Raw genomic sequence first — 18,761 nt, forward strand, 5'->3', positions numbered from 1 at the left:
AAAATTAGGAATTTTAGGAAGTCATAAAATGTCTCTGCATGAAACTCCCCTGCCCTCCCTCCCCCCACAAAAAGCTCTTAAATATTTGTAAGAATTTTCACATAAGCTTTTTGAATGGCTTGGTACTTATTTTGTGTTCTCCATTTATCTATATCTATATTTATATGTGTGTATAAATATATGTATAGAGATATATGTATACATCCGATATTTTATATTTGAACTGAAAACTAACTTATACTTATTTATAACCCCCAAGGAAACCAGTTCTTACATATCATCTAAGACAGAAACTCAATGAATATCTCTTAATCAAGATATCAACTCAAAAAGACTTGACACAAATATTACTTTCAGTTTCATGAAAATCTAGAGAAATCTGTTTATGTTTTCCCAAGATAAATAAAAGATACAAAGAGGCACTTGGGTGGCTCAGTCGGTTAAACATCTGACTTTTGGTTTTGGCTCAGGTCACGATCTCAGGGTTGTGACATTGAGCCCTATGTCATTTTCCACACTCAGTGTGGGGTCTGCTTGAGATTCTCTGCCTCTCCTTCTGCCCCTCCCCGCACTCACATTCACTCTCTCTCTCTAAAATAAATAAATAAAATCTTTAAAAAATAGATACATAACTAAATTCATCCCACAAGAAATTTAAGCATGCAAATGAGAACACAAGAGTATCTATATGGCAGGCTGATCAAATATAATAATAGATTAAATTTTTTGTAGATAGGTGTCGCAATTTGCAAAGCGTATTTGCATAGATTTTTAATTATCATGACACTTAAACCTCTGAGTTAATACAAGGCATTAATATTTCCACTTTACAGCTAAGGATTTCAAACAGGTTGAGTTTCAGAATTCCATAGTTCATAAATGTCAGTCTATCTATCTATAGATCTATCTATCTTATTGAGATATAGTTTATATACCATAAAACTTATCCTTTTGATTTGTACAATTCATGGTTTTTAGAATATTCACAGAGTTGTGCAATCATCATCATTACCTAATTTTAGAATACTTTCATCAGCCAAAAAAGAAATCCCATGCCCATTAGCAGTCACTCTCTATTCCCACTAGCCCCTGCGAAACATTAATTGGTTAAGGAGTGTGTTGTTTAATGTCCACATATTTATGAGTTTCCTGAATTTCTCTTATATTTATTTTATTTTATTTTATTTTATTTTATTATGTTATGTTAGTCACCATACAATACATCATTAGTTTAATTATGTTTTTGTCAGAGAGCATATTTTGTATAATTTTGATCTTTGTATAATTATTTAGGCATGTTGTATGGCCTAACATGGTTTATTCTGGAGAATGTGTCATGTACTCTTGAGATGAATGTGTATTCTGTTGTTGGCTGATGTGCTATACATATCTATTTTGTCGAGGTAGTTGATAGTGTTGTTCAAGTCTTCTCTTTTCTTATTTATCATTTATCTAGTTATTTTATCCATTATTGGAAGAGGTGCATTGATTTTTCTAACTCTTATTGTTGAATTGTTTATTTTTCTTTTCAGTTCTGTCAGGTTTTGATTCATGAATTTAACGGTTGTATTGATAGGTGAATATGTGCTTTTAATTACATCTTCAGGCTGGATTGATCTTTTACAAATATAAACTGTCCTTCTTTAGCTCTAGTAACAATTTTTGTATTAAAGTCTACTTTGCCTGACACTGGTGCAGCAAGTCATGCTTTCTTTTCATAACTGTTTGCATTGTTAGCCCTTTTTACATCCATTCTCTGTTTTTGTTTTTGTTTTTTTGTTTTTTTTTTCTGTAAATGTCTTAATTTACCCTTCCTTTCTGAAAGATAGTTTTGCTTTGTAAAAAAGTTTTGGGTTGATAGTCCTTTTATTTCAGCACTTTGAATATGTTATCTCACTGCCTCTGGCATCTGTAGTTTCTGATGATAAATCGGCTTGTACTCTTACTGGAGATCCCTTTTAATAAGTTGTTTATCACTCACTGCTTTTAAGATTCTCTCTTTGTTTTTGGCTATTGAGAGTTTATGATGTGGCTAGTTATGGATCTCTTTGAGTTTTTCTAATTGGAGTTTGTTGAGCTTCCTGGATGTGTAGATTAATGCTTTCCATTAAATTTAAGAAGTTTAGGCCATACCACTATTTCTTTAAATATTCTCTCCACTTTTTCTCTCTCCCTTTTCCTTCTGAAACTCTCATTATGATATATATACATTTAATCATACTTCACTTTTTGAGGATATATTCATTTTCTCCCCTTTTTTCTTTTTTTCTCTTATGCAGATTCTTATGCTTTTCTTTTCTTTTTTTTAAGGTTCTATTTATTTGACAGAGAAAGAGAAAGCGAGAGAGGGAACACAAGCAGGGGGAGTGGGAAAGGGAGAAGCAGGCTTCCCGCTGAGCAGGGAGCTCAATGCGGGGCTTGATCCCAGGACCCCGAGATCATGACCTGAGCCGAAGGCAGTCGCTTAACCAACTGAGCCACCCAGGCGCCCCTCTTATGCTTTTCTTATGCAGTTTCTTGGACTGAATAACATATATTAACTTACCTTCAATTATTCTTTTTTCTGTCAGTTCAAGTCTACTTTTCAACTCCAGAATATCAATTTTTCATATGATTTTTATCTCTCTATAGATAGTCTCTATTTGGCATGACCTCATTTTCTATTTAATTTAATTATTTAGGCAAGGTTTCCTTTAATTCTTTGAACATATTTATAGCAGCTGATTTAAAGTATTTGTCTAGCAAGTCCAACATCTGAGTTCCCTCAGTGTCAGTTTCTATTAACTGCACTTTTTTTTTTTTTATTTTCTGTGTATGGACCATACTTTCCTATTTCTTTTAAGTGCTCATAATTTTTTTTTCCTGTTAAAAGCTGGACATTTTAAACAATAAAATCTGACAATTCTGGAAATCGCATTTGACCATATCCAAGGTTAGCTGTTTTTCCTATTTGTTGTTTTTTATTTGTTTGCTCATTGTCTTTCCTAGACTAATTCTATAAAGGGTATTCTTGTTTGAGAGTGGACGCTGAAGTCCCAGCTCAGTGAGCTTACTTGTCCACTAATGATTGGACGGATCTTCTCCTACATTCCTGGAACCAGTAGATTTGTTTGCTGTTTGCTGAGGGGCTCTGTGTGTGTGTTGGAGCATATCTTCAACGTTCAGGCAGACAGTTTACAGCTCTGCCTTAGCCGTGACTTTCTGCTCGCATGCATCCTCAAGATCAGTCAGTGGAAAGCAGTTCTGGCATTCTCCAGTCTTTCCTGACAATATGCGCCTTTTATAGCCTTGGATTGGACTGGAACTTTGCAAAGCCTTCTATGGATATTTCATTTCCAAGATTTTCCTTTTATGATTTTGACCGTAAAATGGTTAAATGTTTGTCCCTACCTGTAGTGGTGCCTCAAATACACACTGCAGTATTCAACATTTTCCACTTACAAATGCCCCGGGGTAGGGTTTTCTCCACTTACTGACCTCAGAGTCGTCTCAGAGCAAAACTCTGTGAATGGGGGCTTTTCCAGAGAACTGCCAGACAGATTAAATAGTGAGATATTTCAGGGGATTAGGCTTTTGGGGGAACTCCAAAAACATTCTGTCCCATTTGGGGCTGCCAGGCTGCTGGTTTTAACAGGTACCCTGTTTCCTAGGCTGCAGGTGTTATAAGGCTGCCACAGAGCCTATGGGGGAACAGGGGAGATGGCAATAAGGAGAGCATTAATGCCATAGCACTTAAATTCTTACCCTGATTTAGCTGTTTTTCTTGGATAGATTGTCCAAGAATTGTTGTAAGCTTTTGGCTAAATAAGTGAGTTTTGGAAATGTTAATTTTGACTATTTTTGCCAGTGTTGTCTTTGCTTTTATTGAGGTATAGACATTCACACATCTTTATTTCACCATTCTCGAACTACTTCGTGCCAGCACTCTAACTTCTTATTTTGAATCCAACTTTAAAGTTTTTTGCTATATCACATCAATATGGAGAAAATGTCAGTAAGATAGGTTGTGGAAACTGGAAGAATACACATGGCAAAAAATCTAAATGTGCTTGAGAAAGTCATTGTATTCTAGAAATAGCATGTGAATTGGAATTAAACTATCTTTGGTTCAAATTCCAGTTATTAACTCTAAGACTTGGACATTTTCTTTACAATCATTGGTGTACATACGTTTTCCCTCACCTAATGGTGTTAGTAATACCTTCTAAAAATTGCTACAAACCTTAAGTAAGGTGTATTGGAATTTTAATAAGTTGAACTTTCACTTTTGATTTTTCAAATATAGATAAACTGATTAATACTAAGATATGATAGAACAATTTAGCATTAGAATCTTAAAGAAATCTGTTTTCTGCATCTGGATTCCAATTTTCTTAAAAGAAGAGTTTGACTCACTTCAGCCGGCTTTTATAGGAATAGGAGAAGCCAAGGATCAAAGGCTTTAATTTATATGGTAATCTGTTTTTTTCAGCCAAGTATTTTTATCTATAAAATATTTATTTAATGATGTTAATATAAAAATATTATTCATCTATTGTTAATTAAAATACTAAAAACCTTCAGGATTTTGTAGTTTTATAAGCTCAGAGACAGAAAACTGACTTATCCTGATATTTCCAATCTGAGCTTTTCTGAATCTACTTATGGATTCTTTGATATTGACGTGTCTTGTCTAGAAGCTGGACTTCAAAGAGAAACCAATGTCATTAGGAAAAAAAAATAATTTTTCCTCCTTCCCCCCCATTCTATGATCAGGTAAACTTTTAAACTTAACTCTGATTAAAAAAAAAGGTGTGTTTGAACTATTTTTTTTCTCTTTAAAGAAAGATTGAAGAAAGACTTCAAAGAACTTGTCACAAAAGGCATCACACCTTGCATTGAAGGTATGATTTCTATAGACCTCAGTTCAGCCTCAGGATACATATAGATCTATCTCCAAATGGATACAGGACTGCCTTAGATCTAATCAGTCTTAAAAGTAAAAGTAGACTCGCAAAGACAGGATATAGAAAGTAGAATTTAAAGCACCCAGTGCCACTACACAGACTATCAATATTGATTCAAATTGTGTTCCTTCTGTGAAACATAACCTCAGTGTCTTGTTTGCATTCACTTTCCTCCTTCTACAGAAAACAAAAACCAACTCTAAAGAAGCCAGTGTCTCTGTTGCAACTTGGACAATATCAGGAAATTTATTTAATTCATTTTGGCTCTGAATTACCAAGCTCAGGAAGAAAGGAATGAGGAAAGAAGAGATAAAGAGAAAAAATACACGTGAAATTACCTAGGAACCTATAGAGATTTGTTAAGTATCTGGGTATTTTTGAAAAATCTAAAGAAGTATCCAGATCTCCATTATGTAAAATGTTTTATTCAGGAATCTCTCACTTTTAAAACGTATATTCAAAATTTGGCCTATTAGACTGTAGATAGCCTATTAGATTCAGGAAAATCCACTCATCTCCAAGCTTAACTGCATTTTTATTCCTTTTTAGTTAGAAATTTGATCTTACACAAACCAGCTCCGTTGGCATATAGATGGCTTATCCTATTCTGACCATCTGTTGCCCAATCCATAGCAATAGCCATTACTCAAAATGCACCCAAATGTTCCAAATCAATTTTTTTTTTTAAACTTAGAAATGTGTAAAAACATTGTAAGAAGGAAAAATACAATCCTGTATCTCTGTCTGTATCTTCTTTGCCAAAACCTGTCAAATTCAGCCAATAACCATCTGTAGCAAGTCAAACTTTCCACAGCCAGTTCCTCCTCTTATTCTTTCAACTTCTATGAAAGGCAGTCAAGAGCTCACTCATCCTAATAAATAAATCCTAATAAATGAGTATCAGGAACTCATCACTCACCTGAACAGTAGACACCTTAGAATCACTAAGCACTATCCATTCTGTTTCCTCTCTTGGTCAAAGTTGAACACACACTGGTGGGGTTTCGTCATCAAAACCATCAGCAACATTCTCAGAATTTTTGGCACAAATAATAGTAAAAACTTAGGGCTTTACTATAGATGAATAGTAAATCGTCCAAAGACTCAGTAAGTTTAGAAATCAGAGAGCAAAAAGATAACACTTATGTGAATTAAAATGGGAAATACAGTTATGAAAAGGACAGCAAGGCAAAAATAGGACAACTTTAAAGAATGCATTCTTAACCTGGATATTAAAAGAAAGGGGAGGTTAAAGTAGTCATTAATAACAACAATAATAATAAATTAAGCTGGGAAGACTTAGAAACTATGATAGGTAGACTCTTTTTTTTTTTTTTTTTTAAGTCTAAGGTCTGGGTTGAATTATAAACTACTCCAAAGCTGGATTCAAAATTCTTCCCTTCTACATAATTGATTTTCCTTATTAACCTAAAACATGTGAATCTGAAGATGTCTCTCTCATTTTACCTTCTTTAGCATAATTTTCCAATGTCACTTTTTTATGTCTTCACACTGTAGAAATTATACTTCTTATAAAATTCCTCTTTGAGAGATTTCTAGGATTTAAAAACATAGTATTATGATCATGTTAGAATCCAAGCAAAAATAAAATTACCAACATTTTCTTTTATAATGAGAGCTCTAAGTGAAATTAACAGACATGATACAATTTAAAAACTCATGAGTTTAAACTACAAAAACCTGTTAAGAAACCCATTCAAGCTAATTTTACGTCTTTGAGTCATGGTTCTAAATAATTTTGTGTGGTTGTCACAAGTAGTTCGAATACAGGGGGACAATTCTCTCTATCCAACTTCAAGTGCTGTATCATAAAAATTGTTACACTTAGATTAATATTGACCTAAATTGTTTTCCTCGGGCGCCTGGGTGGCTCAGTCGTTAAGCGTCTGCCTTCGGCTCAGGTCATGATCTCAGGGTCCTGGGATCAAGCTCCGCATCGGGCTCCCTGCTCAGCGGGAAGCCTGCTTCTCCCTCTCCCACTCCCCCTGCTTGTGTTCCTGTTCTCGCTGTCTCTCTCTGTCATATAAATAAATAAAATCTTAAAAATAAATAAATAAAATAAAATAAATTGTTTTCCTAATGTTTATCTTTTGGGGGGGGGGCACATTTACAGTCACCATCTATCAAAGGTCCTGGGTAAGCAGGCTGATGTGAAAAATCAAGCACTTATGGCTTCCCAAACTGCCCTAATTAAAGTGGCAAACCTTTCTCATTTTTCTCTATCTCAACACATAATTCACTTCTTCATAACTTCTATGACTACCTGAAATCATTGTATTTATGTCTTTACATTAGGGCAGGAACCTATTCTGCTTTTCCATTCGTGTCTCCTCATATCTAGCAAAGTACCTGGCTTATAGTAGCTTTTTAATGAATAGACTTTGAATTAATTAATAATGAATGAATGAATGAATGAATGGAGAATGAGTCAATGAATCAATCAGCCAAATTTAATTAAAATGAATTTCTATTATGTTATATGAGGAAGTGAGAGCCAGTTAACTTTCAACATAATCTTATACAAAATGTTGACTTGTGACTTAGTAACATTTGCCAAATCATAACATTTCAATAAATCATTCCTCTGTTCCTATTGCATACCATGATTGTGGACTCATGTTTACTTTATTGCATTTTCTTCCAACCACATCTATATAACCTAGTCTACTCTGCATCACCTCTGTTTATACACCATTGCCCATGGATGTTTCTTTGCTATTTGTTCATTCAGAGCTGCAGAATATAAAACAATAATCACATAAGCTCATTTGTTATAGAAGTCCATATGTTATTGTCCTTATCTTTAGCTTGGGTTTTGCAGAATATGGCTTAGTTAATGTCAGTTTCTTTAGAAACGTATTTTGTATCTTCCTATTATGGTCAAAAGCTATGCATAGAAAAAAAAACAAACAGATTCAAAAAGGGAGAAGATTAGACAGAAATATGTTACAAAGAGCACAACCCTTGGTCTTGTGTCTCATTCACTTTTTCCCTACTTACATTCAGACTTCCTCCTTCTGTCTCTATATTCTCTTCCACATTAATTTCCTTTCCTTGTATTTATATATCAGTTTCTCCCTCTGGCCTCTTAGCAGAATGCTCAACAGTGTTACAAAGTTGTATCTTAGTAGCCTGAAAGAATCAATTCATTTCTCTCAGGACCTATTTTGCTCTCAGGAAGTAACATAGGTTCCTGGAAGATATGTGATTAAAAAAACAAAACAAAAACACTGTGTTTTTTTTTTTTATTAAACCATATTTTTATCCAATAGTATAAATTATTATAATTAAGAACCATAACTTTTAAGCCATGAAAATAATAGTAATCTATATTTCCCATTAAACTCTGTTTAACCTTGGATTCAAGGAACCATAGCTTTTAAGCAATGGTAGATCATAAGGTCTGCCATATCCACATAGCTATAGGGATTTATAAACTTGAACATTATCTCCTCTAAACACATTCTTCCCCAACATACATTCAGAGAAGCTAATGAAACGAGATCAAGTTCACAGATAACTACCAATTAAAAAGAAATGAAAATTAAAATGATCCCCAGCTTTATAATCTTCTCAGAAAAAAATCATGGTATGGTGGACTGGGGCAAGCACTGTTCTTATTTTTACTCTAAAGGATAACTGGGATGGGATTCTGAATTAGAAGATGTAAAGTTTAAGCAAATATCAACCTATGATATATAAGCCTATGAATCCAAATCAATGCTTTGGTGTTAAAATGTTAAGCTGCAAGGTTACTGAATTCAAAATGGAGTTATTCTTGCCTGTGCTGGGGGATGTTTTGGAGGACAATGTATTGAATTTGATAAAAGCTGATTAGACCACATGGCAATCTAATCCTAATAGTTTGGCTTATTAGGTCCAGAATAAAAAATATTTAGTTGATATGCTTACAGAATATACAGTAAAAGAAAACAGTCATAAACACATACACATAAAGACACAGTTGTATAAGACTGGTGAATGTGCTAATGCAAAGTGTCATGGAAAATCAAGGACTACATTTTTATTACACTCTCATGGATAGGAAGGCAGAACTAACATTAAATTCCAATACTGCATCCTACCTTCTTTATCTGTGAGTGTCATGTAAGATGACATAACTATAGTATATATCACAGTGAGTGAAACATTGTTAATTCTTTTTTTTAATTTCTTCAACAAAGTTCTTTTAAGTTACTATATTATTATGTCCAGGTGCTTTTCTAGATGTTCAAGATACATCAGTAGACAAAAGAATAATTTAAAAAAAAGGTACCTAATGTCATAGAAGTTATAGTCCAGTAGGATCAGACAGATAAAAAATGAAATGTATATCTTTTCTATCTATCATCTATCATCCATCTACCTATCATCTATCTATCATCTATCATCCATCTATCTATCATCTATCTATCATCTATCTATCCATGTTGTGCATGTGTGTATGTTGTATGTGCTTGTGTTTATGCTGTATTAGAAGATGACAAGTGCTTTGGGAGGGATGTGTGACAATTTTAAATTTTGGTCAGAGAATGTGTCACTGAGAATTTGACACTTGAGCAAACATCTTAAGGAAGTGAGTGTGTGAACCATGTGGATATATAGGGAAAAATGTTTCAGGTACTTAAAGGAGAGGATGCTTTGAGCAACACAGCACTGGGATAACTGGGGCTCCATGAGTGAAGGAGACAGTGATGGCAAATAGGTTTATCAAGATGGGGAGGGTCAGTCCCCTAGAAATTTGTAGGGCAGTGTAAAGACTTAACTTTGAGTCAGTTACAAAACCATTGTAAAGATTGAATAGAACAGTGGTATAAAAGGGCATACTTTTCAAAAGAATACTGGTTTTTGTTTCTGTTTTGAAGATATACAGAAACAGATGAAAGCAGAGACACTAGAAGACAAATTGAAATAATGTGTATGAAATGTGATGATGATGTGGAGCAAAGTGGTTGTAATGGAGATCCAGAGATGTGGTTGCTTGAAAACAAAGATGTCAGGATTGACATCTAGATGATGAGATGTAGATGAGAGAAAAAAAGAGGAGTCAAGAATGCCACTCAGGTATATGGATTGAGCAACTGGAAGAATGTGGTTAAAGCAGGTTTGGGAAAAGAATGCCTGGAATTTAGAAGTAGACATGTTTAGCTTCAATAACCAGGTGAAGATATTGAGGTCATAATTTGATATATGAATTCAGACAATTTGAGATAAATCTGGACAAGATATTTGGATATATAGAGGCTATTCAATTTCAAGGCCCTGGAGGAGACCTATATGTTAGTGTGTAAATGAAAAAGGAAAGAGTTACCAGGATACAGCAATGGAGAATTCCAACATCCAGAGGTCAGGGATATGAACATGTTCCACAAAAGCGCCTGGGAAGGGGTAAACCACAGTATAGGAGTAATACGAGAAGAAAGTAGTTTTCTGGAAATGTATGTAATATCGAATTGAGAAATATTGAGTGATTTGTTGCATGAAATATTTCAGGTAAGGTAACATCCATTAAGACCAATCCACTGAGTGGTGGAACTTACTCTACTAGCAAATGAGAGCCAATTGCATGTATTTCTTCACACTGTGTTCATTAGCATCATGTCAGAAGCCTGAAATTGGCCATGGTTGGAGTATTTATACCATGAGCATCAGCAGACTCAGAACTAGAGAATTTTTCTCCCATTAAGAGTCACTGTTAACATCAGCCAGCATACCACTGACAAAGACATGATCGTTGGATTTAGTAAGGTATAGGTCACTGGAGATCAAGATGTACATTTTCAGAAGAGCAGTGAGGGGAAAAGCTTCAGTGAAGTGGTTGAAGAAAGAAAGGAATTGCAACCAGTGAGTATGGGTAACTCTTTCAAGGAAAGTTTATGTAAAAAGGCAGTAGCTATAGCAATATGTGATTGAAAGATTTTTGTTTGTTTTGTGTGTTTGAAGAGGGATGTATAGAATTATTGTATGCTAATGGGATTGATTGAAGAGGTACTGCAGAGAAATGATAGTGAAGAGAGGGGAAAATTGATGAAACTGTAATCTTGTGGAAGGGGTGGGATGTAGTACTTAAGTGGAGGGGTGGTTTTTCAGAATGAGTACAAACTTTTTATCCCCGACAATAGGTGGGAACACAGAACATATGTTTCATAATGCATGGTGAGAAAAATACCATTTGTGATTGCTTCTTTCCTCAGAAGTGAAATCATCAGCTGGAAGTGAGAATGGGGCAGAAACTAGTTAGAATTATGAGGTGAGGACAAGATGGGAAAGAGCAGGCTAATGAATGCCTAGGGAAATGTAGGAGGTCTCCCTGGCAGCACTAAGGGCCCACTTGATGCTCATAGTCAAGAAATTAAAATAAAGCCACTAAACAGGACTGTGGTTTTCTTCAGCAGCAGTTAACTTCAAGAGCAGGTGGAGAATTGGCTCTAACAAGTACAAAAGGATAAGTACAAAAGGAAGCACAGCTGTGATGAGGGGATTGATACTGAAAACACAGATTAAAGTATGAACTGTGGAATAGAAGCTGGATAAGGACGAAAATGAGTACATGAAGGAAATGAGGAGCATTAAAAGGGAAAAGGTTTCAATGGAGTAAAAAATAGTAGTTTGGAGCCCTATAGGGGGAAACTGGCATAGACAAGAAGTGTAAAAAAGTCAGGTTCATAGAACTGAATTTACGAAAGTTGTTACAGGAAATGGAAGTCTAGTTACTGAGAGACCACATTATTTAAAAAAGCATCTGTGTGTTTTTTACAAACACCAAGAATAATGACAGAAAGATATTTCAGTAAAATTATAATTAGTAAGAATCTAAGATCTACAGTGATTGAGGAAAAGTGAACCGCATTGGAAAATGACTGCAAAAAAGAAGAGGTGACTAAAACCACAATGTGATAACATTTCACACCCACCAAAATGGCTACAATAGAAAAAGAACGAAAAACAAACAGACTCTTTTTTTTTTTTTTTTTTTTTTTTTGACAGAGAGAGACACAGCGAAAGAAGGAACACAAGCAGAGGGAGTGTGAGAGGGAGAAGCAGGCTTCTTGCGGAGCAGGGAGCCCGATGCGGGGCTCGATCCCAGGACCCTGGGATCATGACCTGAGCCGAAGGCAAACGCTTAATGACTGAGCCACCCAGGCACCCCAAACTCTTAAATACAGAGAACAAACTGGTGGTTGCCAGAGGGGACGGGTTGGGAGGGGGATGGGTTAAATAGATGAAGGGGATTAAAAGGTATAAACTTCCATTTATAGAATAAATAAGTCATGGAGATGAAAAGTACAACATAAGGAATATAATCATAATATTGTAATAACTTTGGTCAGAGACAGTGACGACACTATGGTGAGCCCTGTGTAATGCATAGAACTGTCGAATCACTATGTTGTACACCTAAAACAAATATAACATTGTATGTCAACTATACTTCAATAATAAAAAAAAGTGATCTTAATACGTGTTGATGTGAAGAAATGGAGTGCTTCTGGAAATGGGAAATGATACAGTCACTTTGAAAAAGAGTTTGGTGGTTTCTTAGAATACTAAACATAAATTTACCGTATCATCAAGCAATTCCAATCCTAGGTTTCTACACAAGAGAAATGAAAATTATGTCCACATAAAGACTTGAAATCAAAAGTAGATAGTAGAATTACTCATAATAGCCAATAAATATAAACAAATGCCCATAAACGGGTGAATTGTTCAGGAAACTGAGAGTACATCTACACAGTGGAATACTATTCAGCAATAAAAAGGAATGGCATACTGACCTGTTACAACATATATAAACCTGAAGAACATTATGCTAATTTTAAGACTAGAAACAATAAGGATCACATATTTTATTGTTCCATTTATAGGAAATGTTTAGAAAATTCAAATCTATAGCAAGAGAAAATAGATTAGTGGTTGGCTGAGGCTGGGATAGGAAAGGAGATTAGCTATTAAGGAACATGAGGGATCTTATTGGAGTGATAAAAATGTTCTAAAACTGGATTATGGTAATGGTTGCATAACACAGAAAATTTACTAAATGATTACTAAAAGTTATTGAATATACACTTAAAATGAATGAATTTTATAATATGAAAATTATGTCTTAATTAATTTGTCTTAAAAAGATAAAGTGGTTTTTTAAAAGTAGGGATAGCACTTGGTTTTATTTGGTGACTTGAGATTCAAGGCGGATTTTTTTTTTCCCCTCCTGGGCTGGGAGGGAGAGGATTCTCATTAGAAAAAGGATTCTTTCCCCTACTTCTAGCTCTATGCTGTGGGAGGGAAAAATCAGTCTCCACTTGAAAGAATCAGTGTCCTCAAGGTAGAGATAAGAGTCAGAGCAAGAGAGTAAAGAGCACGGGAAGGGGTTCAGAGTATGATGAATTTTGCAATTGACTAGGAGTGTTCCTAAGGGCATAGGAGAAGTGCTTTAAGAGAATGGGTTAGCAAGGGGAATGGACAGAGCTTTGAGGAGGTGAGAATCAGGAACAACCTGTGAGCCCTGGTTTGCCTTGGTAATTGATATCAACCAAGATAAAAGGCTGCACTGAATGCGAAGGCTCTGAGATTTTACCTGCTTGCAACATAACAAGTTAGATTGCCACAGGTTCATTGATGCTGGCAGAAGACAGATCGCTGTCAGAAACAAGCGACTTCATTACTCACAGTCCAGCAAGTTCCTTCGTGTCCCAGAAGTTCCTGGGAGTGATAGAATCATCCAGGAGGCAGCTGTTCATGAAGTTGTTTGCATCATAGATAAGTAACAGCAAGCTTAAGGAGACCAAATGTTTTATATTTGGCTACAAGTGAACCTGTCTGATCTTCGCTCTGGAATAGACATCATATTGAACTCTATACTGGACAATAAATGGATCTGCTTTCTGCTCCACGAAGTAATAATTTCTATCTTTCAAGGCTATTTACCAAATAAGCAATCTTGAAAGGATAGTCTGTAACAAATGTGGTCCGGGACTCTACTCACAGGATGTTTGGAAATGCAAAAGGCCTATGGGGAATCTTCCAACAAAGAGCAAAATGAAATTAATCCTTGGGGTCTCAAGCAGATTGTGAGAGTAAAACAGATGACTGTTAACCCAGGTACAGGGAGTGGTAAGGAGTTCTGGCTAAGATCACATAATGGTTTTGGGCCCCATTTTTCCTTCTAGATGTATGGAAGCCAGAGCAGAGATCTTACTGGAAATACCTAGAGCTCTAACACTCTCTTTATTGCATACAAATTACAAGTTCAACCACTTCTTCTATTAATGTAAAGACTCTAAAGAAGGATTAGATTATTGCTCTGAAACGTTCACTTTCTTTCCCTCAATTCCATGGGAGATGAAACTTTCGCACTTCTTTGATGATGGATTCAGCTTATGATTTTCTGTAACACAAATGGGATTGTAATAGACCTATCACAGGAAGATATTTGAAATATCACAGGGAGAAAAACAAGTTGGTCTTGTTTTTTGACATCCTCTACCATCTCTGTGCGAAAAACAGCAGCAAGCCGGCCGAGGACAGCCAACCCCCAGAGGCAAAAGTACTTTTAGGTGAGATCAGCAGAGCCCTCAGGTTAGCCAGACGAGGTCAGCCAACCACATGCAAATAGGCAGATAAGTGAGAATAAATGATGGGTTTTTTCAAGCCATCAAATTTAGGGTGTTTTTGTCTGTTTGTTTGGCAAAACTAACTGGTATACTGCTTGAATACATAAAAAATAAACTGTGACTAAAGAAGTAGAGGTAGATATTTTTGGAATATGGAATACCCAAGGGAAGTAGTTTGGCATACCGGTATGTGGATGTGTGTTTACACATGGGACAAGGAGTCTGGGAGTAGGAATTCTAGGAAGATCTAGTGGCCTAAGTATGCATTCAGTGACCCAGGTTCTTTCTATTTCACAATCCTTAGCATTCTCCAAATTGTTTCCAGTTGGCAAAAGGCTACATCACAAATCACATTATATTACATTGTTAAGTAGTATTATTAATGATAATATTTAACATTATTTAAGAATCATATTCATAATTATATGATGATAATAATAAAAAGTGAAGCTGTGATTATTAGGCTTAATGACCTGGTAAATTGATTCATGGTCATAATTGAGATTTCATGTACAGCTTGCTCTTGACTCACAAAACCCTGGACTTAGCAACAATCTATATAAAGAAAGGACTATCTTAAGCATCAGAGTCGGGTCTTTGTCTTTATTTTTATTTTTTTGAGTTAAACAATTATTGAATTTGAACATATGAATTTGGTTAAGAAGTCTTTTTTTGCAAAGGTACAGAACTAATGATTTATTAATATTTATAAGTACTTATCTACTACCACATCCTATAGACAGTGATCTACATAGAACTCCTACAAATAAAGAATATATAAACAAACAAATATATCTAAAGTCCTGTGTATGAATTGGAAATGATTTTCCATAACAGTGGTTTTTATATAGTGGTTTGTATAGTTGTAATAGTCATCTTTTTGTCATCTTTTACCTATGTGAAGATCTGAAATGAAAAGTGGCAATATTTATTCTGCATTTTATATAAGGCAACTGTGCTCTGAGTTTCAAATCATCAAATTAAATATTCACTTTTGGAAAAGAAATAAAGAAACAAAAACAAATTTCATGTTACACATGTAATAAGGATTTCATTTAAACCTCATGAAAGTGCTTTGAGTTTAGCATCATTCCATTTTTAATCTAAGAGGTGGGGAGGATCATTAACAGTTATAACTTAGCCGTGGTTATAGATCTAATCAAAAATATACATTTTTCAAAATTGGCCTCTGAATCAAAACTTATTATAGATTTTATTTAAAGTTTTTATTTTCTACATGAAATACCCAGACTAATTATGCTGCAATTTTTACAAAGTCATCAACTTGCTTTACACAGAAACTGGTACATTGAGAAAAGAGGGATTAGAAGGGTGTTAAAAATAAACATAAACAGCTTTATTGATATTATCATTATTGTCACTTCAGTAATGCAAACTAAAATAATCATATGTACAAACTTGACCACTTATTCTTTTTTGTTTATTTTGCAGCTAAATATTTATTATTTTATATTTGAAAATATTAAAAACACTTAGGTAGTTTACTTTCTTGCATTTACAATTTTTGTGATTAAAATCAGATTAGCTGAAAAGAATCAAAGATAACGGTGCTCGGGTAAAATTTCTAGTTAGATGATGGAAATAAACAGGTAAAAACAAGTTGTGTGTTGACATTTGGATAAGTTTGGCAAAGATTTCAATTTCTAGGCCAGGGTATCCCATTTTGATATTCTGCCATACTTTTACAATTTGATATTTCAATTAATTTATTTCTCATAGAAAATAGAGTAAATGAGCCAGATTAATTTAATCTATTAAAGTAATAATTTATTTAAAAACAAAAATAGATTTTTGTAATTAGCTTTTTTCACTTAGCATAATATCCCCAAGTTTCATCTATGTTGTACTTACACGACAGGGTTTCCTTTTTTCTAAGGCTAAATAATATTCCATCATATATATGTATGTGTATATATATATATACACATATATGTGTGTGTATATATGTATACCCTACAATTCCTTTATCCATTCATCCATCGATGGACATTTAGGTTACTTCCACATTTTGACTATTGTGAGTAATGCCACAGTGAATATGGGGCATTCAAGGAAGAATATATTTTAACAATGCAGGATCTTTCTCATATATCAAATGAGTAACAGAAAAATTTGTAAATTGCTAAGGCTTCTGACAAACTTCTCTTAACCATCACTTCTGAAATAAACAAAGGTGGAGAATATCAATTTTCTAAAGCTTTGTGTAAACAGGGAATACTAGAGTTTTTAGGAGTCTCTCTGCCAATATAAAAATGTCAATTTAATATCAAAATATGATTCAATGTGATATATTTTCATATGAACGTCTATTACATATTTCAGTATGAAAGAATGTTAGCTATCATTAAACATGCAATTTGTAGGTAATGGAAGTAGAGGGAAAGGGAGATTATAAGGCATCTATATAAAATAAATCATTCATTATTCTTAATTTTTGGATAGAATGCATTGACTTTTGTCATACTTATTCAAGAAGAAGCCTATTTCCATAAAATCATCATGGGCTAGAAGTGTAGATTAGGCATGGAGAAGTTTAACATCGGTTTAGAAATATTTCTGTGTCTAATGAAGTCATTAAAGCATTAGTTCCCTAGATAATCATCTCAGAACATATTTGTTTTTAGTATGATAACTGTACAATGCACCTCGCCTTTGTGGCTCTTGAATTACCCTATTTTGTCAGCACTGTACCTAGCTGATACTTAAGAAGTTGTTTTTGAGCCTCTTGCAAGGTTAGAGTGAAATGGCTCATGATAACCCTGAGCCAACTCTCAGTTCACCCTATAAATTCTTGGGTTATGGCAAAAAATAATTTCTGTTCGGAGGGATGTTAAAAGGACTAAGGGCTTGAAATGAACATAACCTTCCCAAGAGGGTAAGTAAATACAACAATTGCAAATGTGCCGCATTTTGAAGAGCAGACCTGTACCTGTTAGATTTCAGTGTTTGTGAAGCTGTGGCAGTTTGCATCATGAATGAGCAGGAAGGATAACGCAAAAAGAAATATTCGACAATGAGCCTTCCAAAGAGGAACAAACACGGAGAACTGAGTAGTGAAAAAATGTATATGCTCTCAAAAGCAGGAGGATTTAAATCACTTCTATGATAGACCCCTTCACCTTCTCAAATCAGGTTCACAAGAGAAGCTCAGTTCTTGCCATTTTATAGTTTCACTGCTACTCCTTTTCCAAATGCAGTGTATTTTCAAGCATCTGAACTGATAAGGAATTAGTAAGCCCTTCTTAGGTGTATGTGTCCAACTTAATGGGCAAGGCATTATCTGAAATGAGAGAAAATCTTGCGAGTTTAAAAACAGATATTCTGTCCCTAAGTGGTGACTTTGCAAGTGAAGAAACAGCAAAGGCTTGATCCTGACCTCTTAGTAACCGTCCTCTTGTGATTCTACTTCAGTAACCTGGACCTGAGATCGAGTCATTACGATATTACAGGAAAAGCTGCCTTTTGAAATATTCTCTCCATATGCTTATTTCTTGAAGAATTCACCTACAGCATCTAAAAATACTTCCCGGGGCTGTCTGAATTTCCCTAGGCTACAAACATCACCTTTAGTTTCACTTAATAACAGGCGTAAAGTGTATAATAATATTTAAATTGCTGTAGAATTATAGTAAAAGAAGGGAAAAAGTAGTAAGATAATTAGGTGCATACGACTTCTATTACATATGACCTACCACTAAGTGTGGGTAAATCCATACAATTTGTAAAGTAGGGAATCACTGCAAAATTTGACACTTTCCCTATTGCATCAGTAACGAATTTCACTAAAGATGAGGGAAGGCCAAAGGCACATTTTAAGATCTGTATCTTCTGCTTTAACGTTTATTATACCTAAGCGTCTTTCTCCTCTGGTGTATACTCGTGTGCCCTTGTCCCTTGTCTTTGGCTTTTATTCCTGTGGTTCTTAGTCTCCGTCCTTGATGAAACAAAGTTCCTTGCAGTCCTGTCTTCTTGCTCCAGGAAATATTTCTAAGAATCATCCTTTTGAAATTCCTAATTAAAATATTAAGATATGGTTTAGCCGTAATTAAGAAGAAAAATTGCAGTACCTTGTGCTGAATATTATCTATATCTTTGTGTTTGATATTTTTCAATGTTAGCTTAATGAGGAAGGGTAGAGAAAGTCAGAAAAAGAATTAAT

The sequence above is a fragment of the Mirounga angustirostris genome, unplaced genomic scaffold (assembly GCF_029215605.1).
Source record: "Mirounga angustirostris isolate CCGP_5_RB_7025 unplaced genomic scaffold, mMirAng1.0.hap1 SCAF_3, whole genome shotgun sequence".
NCBI classification, from domain to species: Eukaryota; Metazoa; Chordata; class Mammalia; order Carnivora; family Phocidae; genus Mirounga; species Mirounga angustirostris.